We start from the raw sequence: 16,793 nt of genomic DNA on the forward strand, positions 1-16,793 counted from the left end.
AGCGTCTTTAGTGGACAGAATGGAGCGAATTTTAGCGATGTTACGGAGATGAAAGAAGGCCGTTTTAGTAACGCTTTTAATGTGTGCCTCAAAGGAGAGAGTTGGGTCGGAGATAATACCCAGATTCTTTACCGTGTCGCCTTGTTTAATTGTTTGGTTGTCAAATGTTAGAGTTGTATTATTAAATAGAGGTCGGTGTCTAGCAGGACCGATAATCAGCATTTCCGTTTTTTTGGCGTTGAGTTGCAAAAAGTTGGCGGACATCCATTGTTTAATTTCATTAACACACGCCTCCAGCTGACTACAGTCCGGCGTGTTGGTCAGCTTTAGGGGCATGTAGAGTTGGGTGTCATCAGCATAACAGTGAAAGCTAATACCGTATTTGCGTATGATGTCACCTAGCGGCAGCATGTAGATGCTGAAGAGTGCAGGGCCAAGGACCGAACCCTGGGGAACTCCACACGTTACCTTAACGTAGTCCGAGGTCACATTGTTATGGGAGACACACTGCATCCTATCAGTAAGATAAGAGTTAAACCAAGACAGGGCTAAGTCTGACATACCAATTCGTGTTTTGATACGTTCTAATAAAATATTATGATCGACGGTATCGAAAGCAGCGCTAAGATCGAGGAGCAGCAACATAGATGACGCATCAGAATCCATCGTTAGCAATAGATCATTAGTCATTTTTGCGAGGGCTGTCTCCGTGGAGTGATTTGCACTGAAACCGGATTGAAAGGTTTCACATAGATTGTTAGACGCTAAGTGTTCATTTAACTGCTCCGCAACAATTTTTTCTAGGATTTTTGAAATAAAGGGAAGGTGAGACACCGGTCGGTAGTTTACCATGAGGTCAGGATCGAGGTTAGGTCTTTCAAGAAGAGGATGAATAACCGCTTTTTTGAATGCTAGGGGAACAGTGCCCGAGGAGAGTGATAAGTTTATAATATTTAGCACTGATGGACCTAATAATACAAAGAGCTCCTTGATCAGTTTCCCAGGAAGAGGGTCAAGTAAACATGTTGTCTGTTTTATTCCATTTACACATTGTAACAATTCCTCTAATGTTATTTCCTCAAAACGAGAGAAACTATTTTGGAGGGCAGTATCCGCCGTATATACCATCGTATCTGTGTTAATAGAACCCCGTTGTAGCTGGGACGCATTGTTTTTAATCTCCTTTCTAATGACTTCAATTTTCTTACTAAAGAATTGCATAAAGTCATCAGCTGAGTGGGTTGAGCTACTGGAAGGGGTCCCTTGTTGGGTTAGTGATGCTACCGTACTAAACAAAAATTTAGGATCGTTTTTATTACGGTGGATGAGATTTGAGTAATATTTAGCTTTAGCTAAGGTAAGCATGCGTTTATAAGTTATTAAACCATCACTCCATGCTTGATGGTGCACCTCAAGTTTAGTCGTGCGCCATTTGCGTTCCAGCTTTCTACATAATAATTTCTGAGCTCTAGTTTCTTCTGTAAACCACGGGGTGCGCTTTTTTGGAGCCTTTTTTAACTTTAGCGGTGCTATGTTATCAATGGTTCTGCGCAGGGCGTCGTTAAAGTTGTTAGTGAGGTTATCAATAGAGCCCACATACTTTGGGAATGGTGCCATTATCGAGGGCAGTAGGTCAGCAAGAGTTGTCGTTGTGGCCGTATTAATGTTGCGGCTGCTATAGCAGTTATTATTATTATTAGTTTGACGAACATGCGTCTGAACCTCGAATTTTATATGGTAATGATCGGACAATACTTTAGTATACGGGAGTATTGTAACTTTGGAAACGGTGATACCCCTGACAAGCACTAGGTCTATCGTATTACCGTTGCGATGCGTGGGTTCATTTATTATTTGTGTGAGACCACAGCTATCAATTATAGTCTGGAGCGCTATGCACGGTGGGTCCGATGGGGTATTCATATGGATATTAAAGTCCCCCATTATGATTATATTATCGGCGTGTGTCACTAGATCAGCAACGAACTCTGAGAATTCATTGATAAAGTCCGAATAGGGCCCTGGGGGGCGGTAGATAACAGCCAGGTGTAGAGGCAGCGGTGTGACAGACCTCATAGTAAGCACCTCAAACGATTTATATTTATTATTTATGTTAGCACTAAGGTTAAAGTTTTCGTTGTATATTAGTGCGACCCCCCCACCCCTTTTAAGCGGACGGGCAATATGCGCATGTGTAAAGTTAGGAGGACATGCCTCATTTAGCGCAAAAAAGTCGTTTGGTTTAAGCCAGGTTTCGCTGAGACCGATGACGTTAAGATTGTTGTCTCTGATAATATCATTAACTAACAACGTTTTGGGAGACAATGATCTTATGTTTAAAAAACCTATATTATAGGTAGTGGGCTGTTTTAGGGAGTTTTTGATCAAATTATCCGTAGTAGCAATATTAATAATGTTGTGTTTATTATGCCCAGTGCATTTAGTATAGTTACGACCATATCTAGGAATTGATACGACGGGAATTTTCCGATTGTTTGATTGTTGCTTTGATAAACTGCACGCATCATAGTTAGCCACCTCGGTAAAACACATGTCCAACTCTGAAACCCTCAAAGCAGAAAAAACTTGTTCTAATTTAACTGACTCCTTACCCAGACCAGTAGTCTCGCATCTTCCATTTAAATGCGGCTGCAGGATGGAGGGAAGTGGTGTTCTGTGGGGATTAGCCTTCTGCTTTGTTTTTAGCCCCGCTCGGCATCCGCGTTTCCGATCACACCGCTGGCGTCTGCTCCGTAGACGGCCCCCGCTGCTACTAGACTCCCTTGCTTCACAGGCCGCTGGATGTAGCCGTCGACGTATTCCCATGCTAGTTAGCAAATTTAGCACGCACGCGTCTATCGGTCCAAAACGGCCCGATATGTCCACATCCAGAAGTGTCTGGCGGTCGTACGTGATCACGGAGTGACCACGATGTGAGCCAGCCATGAAGTTTGTAGAATTGTCCGGTATTTCTGCCAAAAGTTTCATCTTTAGCAGGAGCTCCGCGAGGACGCAGCCCGTCCGGGCGCCGCCATCTTGGAAATCTTGGAAACATTCAGCTTAGTAAATAAACCAAGTGTATTCCCGGGGCCAGAGCACCCGACATTGAAGCTAATCTTAGGGAGCTGACTCGCAACAGGCCTAGTAAACATGTACGACAGGCTAATCGCACCAGTAGCTCCGCGAACATTGTTGTACACATTGGCTCCAAAGGACACTAGGATGAGACAGGGACACGTTTGCAAGAATGAGCTATAGCAAGCTGACCAAGAGGCCTCCAAGCCACGGTAAACTGGTTGAGACATATAATAAATTTAGGGGACATCCAGATTTGAACCGGAGACCTCTTGATCTGCAGTCAAATGCTCTACCACTGAGCTATACCCCCTGGAACCTTCATCCTTCGCATAGATATGTTAGCCTACAATTCACGGTAAACCCGTTGAGACCAATAATAGATTTCGCCCTTCAGCTTGTCCTACACCCCAGTCTACCGGACAGCACACCTTAGTCATAAGGGACTCCACCCCCGGAACAAAGAGCTTAGTAAACCAAGTGTATTCCCGGGGCCAGAGCACCCGATATTGAAGATAATTTTAGGGAGATGACTCGCAACAGGCCTAGTAAACATGTACGACAGGCTAATCGCACCACTAGCTACGCGAACATAGTTGTACACGTCGGCTCCAATGACACTAGGAGGAGAAAGTCAGAGATTACAAAGAGGAAATAATCAATATTGTGAAAAGATGCAAAACCAAGATTTCAATTATAAACTATAGTTAGAATAGTATTTCATATATGATATATTGATTGCCATATTTTCCTTTATCCATCAGTTTTCTGCCGCTTGTCTCTTGCAGGGTCAGCTTTAGCCAAAAGTAAATTAATTCCACATTAACCTGTTCGTCCAAGTCCAAAGTTACTATGCTTTGAAGGTAGAAGGAACCTGACTCAGGGAAACAAAAGAATATGAGGATGGCTTCTTGTTTTGCATGCACAGGTAAGCCCCCTACTGGAGGACCGTGTCCACCAGTCAGAGAAAAGTAATTTCCTAACTTAAGGCGGCGCAGACACGTTTGCTAGCATTAAGTGTAGAGAGTTGACTCGCCCAGCTTGTAGCAACCCAAAAGCCACGGTAAACCGAGTGAGATGTATAATATATTTAGAGGGCATCCGGAATTGAACCAGAGACCTCTTGATCTGCAGTCAAATGCTCCACCACTGAGCTATACCCCCTGAAACAGTTGTCACCAAATACATATGTTAGCCTACAAGCCACGGTAGTCCTGTTGAGCGGCAAAATAGATTTAGCCCTTTAGCTATTCCTACACCCCAGTCTACCGGACACCACACCTTAGTCATAAGGGACTCCATCCCCAGAACATACAGCTTAGTAAACCAAGTGTATTCCCCGGGCCAGAGCACCCGACATTGAAGCTAATCTCACAAGCCAGGGTAAACCAATTGAGACGCATAATAAATTCAGGAGACATCCAGATTTTGAACAGAAGACCCCTTGATCTGCACTCAAATGCTCTACCACTGAGCTATACCCCCTGAAACACTCTCTCATCAAATAGATATGTTTGCCTACAAGCCACGGAAATCTGGTTGAGACGCATAATAGATGTATCTCTTTAGCTAGTCCTACACCCCAGTCTGTGGGACACCACACTTTAGTCGTAGGGGACTTCATCATAGAGCTTACAATACCAGCCATAATTAACTCTATTAACTGACCAGAGCACCTGACATTGAAGCTAATCTTAGGGAGCTGACTCGCAACAGGCCTAGTAAACATGTACGACAGGCTAATCGCATCACTAGCTACGCGAACATTGTTGTATACGTCGGCTCCAATGACACTAGGATGAGAAAGTCAGAGATTATAAAGAGGAAATCATCAATATTGTGAAAAGATGCAAATCCAAGACCTCAATTATAAACTATAGTTAAAATAGTATTTCATATATAATACATTGACTGCCTTAGTTTTCTTTTATCCAAAAGTAAATTATTCCACATTAACCTGTTTGTCCCAGTCCAAAGTTACTACGCTTTGAAGGCAGTAAGAATCGGACTCGTTGAAAGAAGAAATGTGCGTATGGATTCCTGTTCTTCATGCACAGGTTGGCACTACTGAAGGTCCGCGTCCACCAGTCAGAGCAGAGTAATTTCCTAATTTCAAGAGCGGCGGACACATTTGCTAGCATTAGGTGTAGTAAGCTGACTAGCCCAGCTTGTCGCAGCCCAAATCGGCCCACAACCCACGGTAAACTGGTTGAGATGCATAATAAACTTAGGGGGCATCTGGATTTGAACGAGAGACCTCTTGATTTGCAGTCAAATGCTCTACCACTGAGCTATACCCCCTAGGACGACCTCTCATCAAATAGATATGTTAGCCGACAAGCCACGGAAAACCACTTGAGACGCATAATACATTTAGCCCTTTAGCTAGTCCTACAGCCCAGTCTACCGGACACCAAAGGGACTCCATCCCCCGGAGCATACAGGTTTGTAAACCAAGTGTATTCCCGGGGCCCGAGAACTCGACATTGAAGCTAATCTCAGGGAGCTGACTCGCAACAGGTCTAGTAAACACGTACGACAGGCTAATCGCACCACTAGCTACGCGAACATAGTTGTATACGTCGGCTCCAATGACACTAGGTTGAGACAGTAAGAGATTACAAAGAGGAAATAATCAATATTGTGAAAAGATGCAAATCCAAGACCTCAATTTTAAACTATACTTAAAATAATATTTCATGTATAATATGTTGATTGTCTTAATTTTCCTTTGGCCAAAATTAGATTAAATCCACTTTTACCTGTTTGTCCCGCTCCAAAGTTACGATACTTTGAAGGCAGCAAGAACCTGACTCGGTGAATGAAAGAATGTGAGTATGGCTTCCTGATCTTCATGCACAAGTTGGTCCTATTGGAGGACCGTGTCCGCCAGTTAGAGAAGAGACATTTCCTAACTTAAGGCGCCAGGGACACTTTTGCTAGAATTAGCTGTAGCAAGCTGACTAAGCACCCTCCAAGCCACGGTAAACCAGTTGAGACGCATAATAAATTTAGGTGGCATCCGGATTTGAACCGGAGACCTCTTGATCTGCAGTCAAATGCTCTACCACTGAGCTATACCCCCTGAAACAGTCTCTCATCAAATATATATGTTAGCCTACAATCCATGGTAAACCGGTTGTGACGCAAAATAAATTTAGCCCTTTAGCTATCCTTACAACTCCGGCTTCCTCCCACCTCCAAAGACATGCACCTGGGGATAGGTTGATTGGCAACACTAAATTGGCCCTAGTGTGTGAATGTGAGTGTGAATGTTGTCTGTCTATCTGTGTTGGCCCTGCGATGAGGTGGCGACTTGTCCAGGCTGTACCCCGCCTTCCGCCCGATTGTAGCTGAGATAGGCGCCAGCGCCCCCCGCGACCCCACAAGGGAATAAGCGGTAGAAAATGGATGGATGGATAGCTATCCTTACAACCCAGTCTACCGGACACCACACCTTAGTCATAAGGGACTCCATCCCCAGAACATACAGTTTAGTAAACCAAGTGTATTCCTGGGGCCAGAGCACCCGACATTAAAATTAATCTGAGGGAGTTGACTCGCAACAGGCGTATGAGGCTAATCGCACCACGGGCTACACGAACATAGTTCCAATGACACTAGGATGGAACAGTCAGAGATTACAAAGAGGAAATAATATTATGAAAAGATGCAAATCCAAGACCTCAATTATAGTTAGAATGGTCTTTCATATATAACATATTGAATGCCATGATTTTCTTTTAGCCAAAAGTAAATTAATTTCACATTAACCTGTTCGTCCCGGTCCAAAGTTACTACGCTTTGAAGGCAGTATGAATCGGACTCGGTGAATGAAAGAATGTGAGTATGGCTTCCTGTTCTTCATGTAAAGGTTGTCTGTGTCCGCCAGTTGGAGAAAAGTAATTAGAGGAGTAATTTTTTAATTACACGCGGTCCACAAGCCATGGTAAACCATTTGAGACGCATAATAAACTTAGGGGGCATTTGGATTTGAACCAAAGACCTCTTGATCTGCAGTCAAATGCTCTACCACTGAGATATACCCCCTGAAAAATATTTGTACATTTCGGCTCCAATGACACTAGAATAAGACACTCAGAGATTACAAAGAGGATATAAACAAAATTGTGAAAAGATGCAAATCCAAAACCTCCATTATAAACTATAGTTAGAATAGTATTTCAAATATTGCTTTAATTTTGTTTTAGCCAAAAGAAAATTAATTTCACATTAACCTGTTTGTCTCGGTCTAAAGTTACTACACTTTGAAGGCAGTAAGAACCGGATTTGGTGAATGAAAGAATGTGAGTATGGCTTCTTGTTCTTCATGCACAGGTTGTTGCTACTGGAGGATCGTGTCCGCCAGTTAGAGAAGAGACATTTCCTAACTTAAGGCGCCAGGGACACGTTTGCTAGAATTAGCTGTAGCAAGCTGACAAAGCGGCCTCCAAGCCACGGTAAACCAGCTGAGACGCATAATAAATTTAGGGGGCATCCGGAGTTGAACCGGAGACCTCTCGATCTGCAGTCAAATGCTCTACCACTGAGCTATACCCCCTGAAACATTCCTTCATCAAATAGATTTGTTGGCCTACAAGACACAATAAACCGGTTGATACAAAAAATAAACGTATCCCTTTATTCCTACACCCCAGTCTACCGGACGCCTAGGCGTGTCCACGTCCGCGTATCAGACATTGGTCGGCTCAGGATCTGCATAGGCGGGGGGCGGTGCATCCCAGTTTAGTTTGCTGCGTCCGCGGATCAGACACCGTTTAGCTCAGGATCCGCTGTCTGACCATACAATTTTTAGAGGAGGAACGGATTCTCTAGGCAGAGCCAAAACGAATGTGACAGTAACGCGGGTTGGGCGACTTGAAGACGGATACGTATAGGAGTCTCCTGCTGTGTGGGTTAATTCACGTTAACCTGTTCGTCCCGTTTCAAAGTTACTCCGCTTTGGAGGTAGCAGGAACTTGACTCGATGAAAGAAAAAATAAGAGTATGGCTTCCTGTTTTGCATGCACAGGTTGGCCCTCCTGGAGGACCGTGTCCACCAGTCAGAGGAGAGTAATTTTTTGACCTAAGGTGCGTGATCCACAAGCCATGGTATACCGTTTGAGACGCATAATAAACTTGAGGGCATTTGGATTTGAACCAAAGACCTCTTGATCTGCAGTCAAATGCTCTACCACTGAGCTATACCACCTAAAAAAATAATTGTACATTTCGGCTCCAAAGACACTAGAATGAGACACTCAGAGATTACAAAGAGGATATAATCAAAATTGTGAAAAGATGCAAATCCAAAACCTCCATTATAAACTACAGTTAGAATAGTATTTCATATAAAATACAGTGATTGCTTTAATTTTCTTTTAGCCAAAAGAAAATTAATTTCATATTAACCTGTTCGTCCCGGTCCAAAGTTACTACACTTTGAAGTCAGTAAGAACCGGACTCGGTGAATTAAATAATGTGAGTATGGTTTCTTGTTCTTCATGAAAAGGTTATTGCTACTGGAGAACTGTGTCCGCCAGTTAGATCTTAGTAATTTCGTAAAGAAAGGCGCCGACGACACGTTCGCCAGAATTAGCTGTAGTGAGCTGACTAGGCAGCCTACAAGCCACGGAAAAACCGTTTGAGACGCATATTACAGTATATTTAGGGGGCATCCGGAGTTGAACCGGAGACCTCTTGATCTGCAGTCAAATGCTCTACCACTGAGCTATACCCCCTGTAATTCTAGACCATCAAATAGATATGTTAGCCTACAAGCCACGGTAGACCTGTTGAGACGCATAATAGATGTAGCTCTCTAGCTATTCCTACACCCCAGTTTATCGGACACCACACCGTAGTCATAAGGGACTCCATCCCCAGAACATACACCTTAGTAAACCAAGTGTATTCCCGGGGACAGAGCACCCGATATTGAAGCTAATCTTAGGGACCTGACTCGCAACAGGTCTAGTAAACACGTACGACAGGCTAATCGCACCACTAGCTACGCGAACATTGTTGTAAACGTCGACTCCAATGACACTAGGATGAGACAGAGATTACAAGGAGGAAATAATCAATATTGTGAAAAGAATCCAAGACGTCAAATATGAACTATAGATAGAATAATATTTCATATATAATATTTTGATTGCCATAATTTTCCTTTAGCCAAAGGTAAATTAATTACACATTAACCTGTTTGTCCCGGTCCAAAGTTACTACACTTTGAAGGTAGTAAGAACCAGACTGGGTGAATTAATTAATGTGAGTATGGTTTCTTGTTTTTCATGCACAGGTTGTTGCTACTGGAGGATCGTGTCCGCCAGTTAGAGCACAGTAATTTCGTAACTAAAGCCACGGTAAACCGGCTGAGGCGCATAATAAATTTAGGGGGCATCCGGATTTGAACCGGAGACCTCTTGATCTGCAGTCAAACGCTCTACCACTGAGCTATACCCCCTGAAACATTCTTTCATCAAAAATAGATATGTTGGCCTACAAGACACGATAAACCGGTTGATACAAAAAATAAACGTATCCCTTTATTCCTACACCCCAGTCTACCGGACGCCTAGGCGTGTCCACGTCCGCGGATCAGACATTGGTCGGCTCAGGATCTGCATAGGCGGGGGGCGGTGCATCACAGTTTAGTTTGCTGCGTACATGGATCAGACACCGTTTAGCTCAGGATCCGCTGTCTGACCGTACAATTTTTAGAGGAGGAGCTGATTCTCTAGGCAGAGCCAAAACGAATGTAACAGTAACGCGGTTTGGGCGACTTGAAGACGGATACGTATAGGAGTCTCCTGCTGTGTGGGTTAATTCACGTTAACCTGTTCGTCCAGTTTCAAAGTTACTACGCTTTGGAGGTAGCAGGAACTTGACTCGATGAAAGAAAAAATATGAGTATGGCTTCCTGTTTTGCATGCACAGGTTGGCCCTCCTGGAGGACCGTGTCCACCAGTCAGAGGAGAGTAATTTTCTAACTTAAAGGGGAACATTATCACCAGACCTACGTAAAGCGTCAATATTATACCTTGATAGTGCAGAAAAAAGACCATATATTTTTTTATCCGATTTCCGAACTCTAAATGGGTGAATTTTGGCAAATTAAACGGCTTTCTGTTTATTGCTCTGGAAGCGATGACATCAGAACGTGACGTCACCGAGGTAACACACCCACCGTTTTCATTTTCAACACATTGTAAACATTGGGTCTCAGCTCTGTTATTTTCCGTTTTTTCGACTATTTTTTGGAACCTTGGAGACATCATGCCTCGTCAGTGTGTTGTCGGAGGGTGTAACAACACTAACAGGGAGGGATTCAAGTTGCACCACTGGCCCGAAGATGCGAAATCGTATGCCGCCAGACCCCCATTGAATGTACCGGAGTGTCTCCACATTTTACCGGCGATGACAGACATGGCACAGAGATGTATGGATAACCTGCAGATGCATTTGCAACGATAATGTCAACGAAATCACAAAGGTGAGTTTTGTTGATGTTGACTTATGTGCTAATCAGACATAATTGGTCGCGGCATGACTGCGAGCTAATCAATGCTAACATGCTACGCTTAGCGACGCTAACATGCTATTTACCGGCGGTGCTGAAGCAGACATGGCACAGAGATGTATGGATAACCTGCAGATGCATTTGCAACGACAACAAAATCACAAAGGTGAGTTTTGTTGATGTTGACTGCCAGCTAATCGATGCTAACATGCTAAGTTAATCGATGCTAACATGCTATTTACCGGCGGTGCTAAAGCAGACATGGAACAGAGATGTATGGATAACCTGCAGATGCATTTGCAACTATATTACGTTTCCTTCCACCCATATTTAATGCGAAAAAAACCACTTACCAATCGACGGATTTAAGTTGCTCCAGTGTCAAAAGATGCGAAAGTCCTGATCGTTAGGTCTGCACATTTTACCGGCGATGCTAACGCAGCTATTCGCCCATGCTATGGCTATGAATAGCGTCAATAGCTATTCGCTCAATAGCTTCAGTTTCTTCTTTAATACTTTCATACTCCAACCATCCGTTTCAATACATGCGTAATGTGTTGAATCGCTTAAGCCGCTGAAATCCGAGTCTGAATCCGAGCTAATGTCGCTGTATCTTGCTGTGGTATTCACTTTTGTTTGTTTACATTGGCAGCACTGTATGACGTCACAGGGAAATGGATAGTCGCATTGCAAATAGCGAAAATCAAGCACTTTAGAGGGGAAAATTATCACAATTTCAAAAGGGTTAAAAACAATAAAAAATCAGTTCCCAGCGGCTTGTTGTATTTTTTGAAGTTTTTTTAAAAATTTTACCGGTCTCAGAATATCCCTAAATAAAGCTTTAAAGTGCATTTTTTTCGCTCTCTGCGAAGACACTGGCCATTTCCCTGTGACGTCATACAGTGCTGCCAATGTAAACAAACAATGGGAATACCACAGCAAGATATAGTGACATTAGCTCGGATTCAATCTCGGATTTCAGCGATTTAAACGATTCAACAGATTATGCACGTATTTAAAAAGATGGTTGGAGTATGAAAATATTGAAGAAGAAACTGAAGCTATTGAGCGAATAGCTATTGACGCTATTCATAGCCGTAGCATGGCCGAATAGCTGCGTTAGCATCGCCGGTAAAATGTGCGGACCAAACGATCAGGACTTTCGCATCTTTTGACACTGGAGCAACTTAAATCCGTCGATTGGTAAGTTTTTTTTCGCATTAAATGTGGGTGGAAGGAAACGTAATATAGTTGCAAATGCATCTACGGGTTATCCATACATCTCTGTGCCATGTCTTCCTTAACATCGCCGGTAAAATGTGGAGAAACTCCAGCACATTCAATGGGGGTCTGGCGGCAGACACTTTGGCATCTTCGGGCCAGTGGTGCAACTTGAATCCCTCCCTGTTAGTGTTGTTACACCCTCCGACAACACACCGACGAGGCATGATGTCTCCAAGGTTCCAAAAAATAGTCAAAAAAACTGAAAATAACAGAGCTGAGACCCGGTGTTTGTAATGTGTTGAAAATGAAAAGGGCGGGTGTGTTACCTCGGCGACGTCACATTCTGAGGTCATCGCCTCTAACGCGATAAACAGAAAGGCGTTTAATTCGCCAAAATTCACCCATTTAGAGTTCGGAAATCGGTTAAAAAAATAGATGGTCTTTTTTCTGCACCATCAAGGTATAATATTGACGCTTACATAGGTCTGGTGATAATGTTCCCCTTTAAAGCTTTTTTTAAGGATATTCCGAGACCTTTAAAATTTTGAAAAAAACTTCAAAAAACACAACAAGCCACTGGGAACTGATTTTTATTGTTTTTAACCTTTTTGAAATTGTGATAATGTTCCCCTTTAAGGTGCCGCGGACACGTTTGCTAGCGTTAGGTGTAGCAAGCTGACTGACCCAGCTTGTAGCAGCCCGAAGCAGCCGAACAAGCCCCGGTAAACCGGTTGAGATGCAAAATAAATTTAGGGGGCATCCAGATTTGAACTGGAGACCTCTTGATCTGCAGTCAAATGCTCTACCACTGAGCTATACCCCCTGAAACCTTTAATCATCAAATAGATATGTTAGCCTACAAGCCACGGTAGACCTGTTGAGACGCATAATAGATTTAGCTCTTTAGCTATTCCTACACCCCAGTCTACCAGACACCACACCTTAGTTATAGGGGACTCCATCCCCAGAACATACAGTTTAGTAAACCAAGTGTATTCCCGGGGCCAGAGCACCCGACATTGAAGCTAATCTCAGAGAGCTGACTCGCAACAGGCCTAATAAACACATGTGACAAGCTAATCGCACCACTAGCTACGCGAACATAGTTGTATACGTCGGCTCCAATGACACTAGGATGAGAAAGTCAGAAATTACAAGGAAGAAATAATCAATATTGTGAAAATATGCAAATCCAAGACCTCAATTATGAACTATAGTTAGAATAGTATTTCATATTAAATACTTTGATTGACTTAATTTTCTTTTAGCCAAAAGTAAATTAATTCCACATTAACCTGTTCGTCCCGGTCCAAATTTACTACGCTTTGAAGGCAGTAAGAAGCGGATTTGGTGAATGAAAGAATGTGAGTATGGCTTCCTATTCTTCATGCACAGGTAGTTGCTACTGGAGGATCGTGTCCGTCAGTTAGAGCAGTGTCATTTCGTAACTAAAGGTGCCAGGGACACTTTTGCTAGAATTACCTGTAGCGAGCTAATTGAGCGGCCCATGAGCCGCAGTGAATTAGTTGAGACGCATAATAAAGTTAGGGGGCATCCGGAGTTGAACCGGAGACTTCTTGATCTGCAGTCAAATGCTCTACCACTGAGCCATACCCCCTGTAATTATTGCCCATCAAATAGATATGTTAGCCTACATGCCACGGTAGACCTGTTGAGACGCATAATAGATGTAGCTCTTTCGCTATTCCTACACTCCAGTTTATCTGACACCACACCTTAGTCACAGAGGACTCCATCCCCAGAACATACAGCTTAGTAAACCAAGTGTATTCCCGGGGCCAGAGCACCTGATATTGAAGCTAATCTTAGGGACCTGACTCGCAACAGGTCTAGTAAACACGTACGACAGGCTAATCGCACCACTAGCTACGCGAACATAGTTGTAAACGTCGACTCCAATGACACTAGGATGAGACAGAGATTACAAGGAGGAAATAATCAATATTGTGAAAAGATGCAAATCCAAGACCTCAAATATGAACTACAGTTAGAATAATATTTCATATATAATATATTGATTGCCATAATTTCCTTTAGCCAAAGGTAAATTAATTACACATTAACCTGTTTGTCCCGGTCCAAAGTTACTACACTTTGAAGGTAGTAAGAACCAGACTCGGTGAATGAATTAATGTGAGTATGGTTTCTTGTTTTCATGCACAGGTTGTTGCTACTGGAGGATCGTGTCCGCCAGTTAAAGCACAGTAATTTCGTAAATAAAGCCACGGTAAACCGGTTGAGGTGCATAATAAATTTAGGGGGCATCCGGATTTGAACCGGAGACCTCTTGATCTGCAGTCAAATGCTCTACCACTGAGCTATACCCCCTGAAACACTTTCTCATCAAATAGATATGTTAGCCCACAAGCCACGTTAAACTCGTTATGATGCATAATAGACTTAACCCTTTAGCTAGTCCTATACACCAGTCTACTGGATGCCACACCTTAGTCATAAGGGACTCGTTCCCCCGGAACATACAGTTTAGTAAACCAAGTGTATTCCTGGGGCCAGAGCACCCGATATTGAAGCTAAACAGAGGAAGTTGACTCGCAACAGGCGTATGAGGCTAATCTACGCAAACATAGTTCCAATGACACTAGGATGGAACAGTCAGAGATTACAAAGAGGAAATCATATTATGAAAAGATGCAAATCCAAGACCTAAATTATAAACTATAGTTAGAATGGTCTTTCATATATAACATATTGAATGCCATAATTTTCTTTTAGCCAAAAGTAAATTAATTTCACATTAACCTGTTTGTCCCGGTCCAAAGTTACTACGCTTTGAAGGCAGTATGAATCGGACTCGGTGAATGAAAGAATGTGAATATGGCTTCCTGTTCTTCATGCACAGGTTGTCTGTGTCCGCCAGTTGGTGAAAAGTAATTAGAAGAGTAATTTTTTGACCTAAGGTGCGCGATCCACAAGCCATGGTATACCGTTTGAGATGCACAATAAACTTAGGGGGGATTTGGATTTGAACCAAAGACCTCTTGATCTGCAGTCAAATGCTCTACCAATGAGCTATACCCCCTAAAAAATAATTGTACATTTCGGCTCCAATGACACTAGAATGAGACACTCAGAGATTACAAAGAGGATATAATCAAAATTGTGAAAAGATGCAAATCCGAGACCTCAATTATAAACTATAGTTAGAATAGTATTTCATATAAAATACATTGATTGCTTTAGTTTTCTTTTAGCCAAAAGAAAATTAATTTCATATTAACCTGTTCGACCCGGTCCAAAGTTACTACACTTTGAAGGCAATAAGAAACGGACTCGGTGAATTAAATAATGTGAGTATGGTTTCTTGTTCTTCATGCATAGGTTATTGCTACTGGAGACCTGTGTCCTTCAGTTAGATCTTAGTAATTTCGTAAAGAAAGGCACCGACGACACGTTTGCCAGAATTAGCTGTAGTGAGCTGACTAGGTAGCCTACAAGCCACGGAAAAAACGTTTTTGAGACGCATATTACAGTATATTTAGGGGGCATCCGCAGTTGAACCGGAGATCTGCAGTCAAATGCGCTACCACTGAGCTATACCCCCTGAAACACTATTTCATCAAATAGATATGTTGGCCTACAAGACACGGTAAACCGATTGATACGAAAAATAAACGTATCCCTTTAGCTATTCCTACACCCCAGTCTACCGGACGCCTAGGCGTGTCCACGTCCGTGGATCAGACATTGGTCGGCTGAGGATCTGCGTAGGCGGAGGGGCGGTGCATACCAGTTTAGTTTGCTGCGTACGCGTACGCGGATCAGACACCGGTCAGCTCAGGATCCGCTGTCTGACCGTACAATTTTTAGAGGAGGAGCGGAATCTCTAGGCAGAGCCAAAACGAATGTGACAGTAACGCGGGTTGGGCGACTTGAAGACGGATACGTATAGGAGTCTCCTGCTGTGCGGGTTAATTCACGTTAACCTGTTCGTCCAGTTTCAAAGTTACTACGCTTTGGAGGTAGCAGGAACTTGACTCGATGAAAGAAAAAATACGAGTATGGCTTCCTGTTTTGCATGCACAGGTTGGCCCTCCTGGAGGACCGTGTCCACCAGTCAGAGGAGAGTAATTTTCTAACTTAAGGCGCCGAGGACACGTTTGCTAGCGTTAGGTGTAGCAAGCTGACTGACCCCGCTTGTAGCAGCCCGAAGCAGCCACGGTAAACCGGTTGAGACGCATAATAAATTTAGGGGGCATCCAGATTTGAAGCGGAGACCTCTTGATCTGCAGTCAAATGCTCTACCACTGAGCTATACCCCCTGAAATGTTTATTCATCAAATAGATATGTTATCCTACAAGCCACGGTAGACCTGTTGAGAGGCATAATAGATTTAGCTCTTTAGCTACTCCTACACCCCAGTCTACCAGACACCACACCTTAGTTATAGGGGACTCTAGTGACACACGCCGATAATATAATCATAATGGGGGACTTTAATATCCATATGAATACCCCATCGGACCCACCGTGCGTAGCGCTCCAGACTATAATTGATAGCTGTGGTCTCACACAAATAATAAATGAACCCACGCATCGCAACGGTAATACGATAGACCTAGTGCTTGTCAGGGGTATCACCGCTTCCAAAGTTACGATACTCCCGTATACTAAAGTATTGTCCGATCATTACCTTATAAAATTCGAGGTTCAGACGCATGTTCGTCAAACTAATAATAATAATAACTGCTATAGCAGCCGCAACATTAATACGGCCACAACGACAACTCTTGCTGACCTACTGCCCTCGGTAATGGCACCATTCCCAAAGTATGTGGGCTCTATTGATAACCTCACTAACAACTTTAACGACGCCCTGCGCGAAACCATTGATAGTATAGCACCGCTAAAGTTAAAAAAGGCTCCAAAAAAGCGCACCCCGTGGTTTACAGAAGAAACTAGAGCTCAGAAATTATTATGCAGAAAGCT

General features: G+C 43.2%; 14 non-coding genes across 14 annotated transcripts; all 14 read right to left on the minus strand.

The window, feature by feature from the left end:
• Nucleotides 1-3,316: 3,316 nt before the first annotated feature.
• Nucleotides 3,317-3,388, minus strand: trnac-gca (transfer RNA cysteine (anticodon GCA)). Its single transcript has one exon. It is a non-coding gene; the product is annotated as a tRNA-Cys (tRNA).
• A 779-nt stretch (nucleotides 3,389-4,167) lies between these two features.
• On the minus strand, nucleotides 4,168-4,239 carry trnac-gca (transfer RNA cysteine (anticodon GCA)). The gene has a single exon. It is a non-coding gene; the product is annotated as a tRNA-Cys (tRNA).
• Nucleotides 4,240-5,304: 1,065 nt separating this feature from the next.
• Nucleotides 5,305-5,376, minus strand: trnac-gca (transfer RNA cysteine (anticodon GCA)). Its single transcript has one exon. It is a non-coding gene; the product is annotated as a tRNA-Cys (tRNA).
• Nucleotides 5,377-6,088: 712 nt separating this feature from the next.
• trnac-gca (transfer RNA cysteine (anticodon GCA)) lies at nucleotides 6,089-6,160 on the minus strand. Its single transcript has one exon. It is a non-coding gene; the product is annotated as a tRNA-Cys (tRNA).
• An 893-nt stretch (nucleotides 6,161-7,053) lies between these two features.
• trnac-gca (transfer RNA cysteine (anticodon GCA)) lies at nucleotides 7,054-7,125 on the minus strand. Its single transcript has one exon. It is a non-coding gene; the product is annotated as a tRNA-Cys (tRNA).
• A 439-nt stretch (nucleotides 7,126-7,564) lies between these two features.
• trnac-gca (transfer RNA cysteine (anticodon GCA)) lies at nucleotides 7,565-7,636 on the minus strand. Its single transcript has one exon. It is a non-coding gene; the product is annotated as a tRNA-Cys (tRNA).
• Nucleotides 7,637-8,215: 579 nt separating this feature from the next.
• On the minus strand, nucleotides 8,216-8,287 carry trnac-gca (transfer RNA cysteine (anticodon GCA)). Its single transcript has one exon. It is a non-coding gene; the product is annotated as a tRNA-Cys (tRNA).
• A 457-nt stretch (nucleotides 8,288-8,744) lies between these two features.
• Nucleotides 8,745-8,816, minus strand: trnac-gca (transfer RNA cysteine (anticodon GCA)). The gene has a single exon. It is a non-coding gene; the product is annotated as a tRNA-Cys (tRNA).
• Nucleotides 8,817-9,472: 656 nt separating this feature from the next.
• On the minus strand, nucleotides 9,473-9,544 carry trnac-gca (transfer RNA cysteine (anticodon GCA)). Its single transcript has one exon. It is a non-coding gene; the product is annotated as a tRNA-Cys (tRNA).
• Nucleotides 9,545-12,575: 3,031 nt separating this feature from the next.
• On the minus strand, nucleotides 12,576-12,647 carry trnac-gca (transfer RNA cysteine (anticodon GCA)). Its single transcript has one exon. It is a non-coding gene; the product is annotated as a tRNA-Cys (tRNA).
• A 723-nt stretch (nucleotides 12,648-13,370) lies between these two features.
• Nucleotides 13,371-13,442, minus strand: trnac-gca (transfer RNA cysteine (anticodon GCA)). The gene has a single exon. It is a non-coding gene; the product is annotated as a tRNA-Cys (tRNA).
• Nucleotides 13,443-14,101: 659 nt separating this feature from the next.
• Nucleotides 14,102-14,173, minus strand: trnac-gca (transfer RNA cysteine (anticodon GCA)). Its single transcript has one exon. It is a non-coding gene; the product is annotated as a tRNA-Cys (tRNA).
• Nucleotides 14,174-14,813: 640 nt separating this feature from the next.
• Nucleotides 14,814-14,885, minus strand: trnac-gca (transfer RNA cysteine (anticodon GCA)). Its single transcript has one exon. It is a non-coding gene; the product is annotated as a tRNA-Cys (tRNA).
• A 1,168-nt stretch (nucleotides 14,886-16,053) lies between these two features.
• Nucleotides 16,054-16,125, minus strand: trnac-gca (transfer RNA cysteine (anticodon GCA)). The gene has a single exon. It is a non-coding gene; the product is annotated as a tRNA-Cys (tRNA).
• Between the last annotated feature and the right edge of the window lie 668 nt (nucleotides 16,126-16,793).

Source organism: Nerophis ophidion, linkage group LG17 (assembly GCF_033978795.1).
Source record: "Nerophis ophidion isolate RoL-2023_Sa linkage group LG17, RoL_Noph_v1.0, whole genome shotgun sequence".
In the NCBI taxonomy this organism is placed as follows: domain Eukaryota; kingdom Metazoa; phylum Chordata; class Actinopteri; order Syngnathiformes; family Syngnathidae; genus Nerophis; species Nerophis ophidion.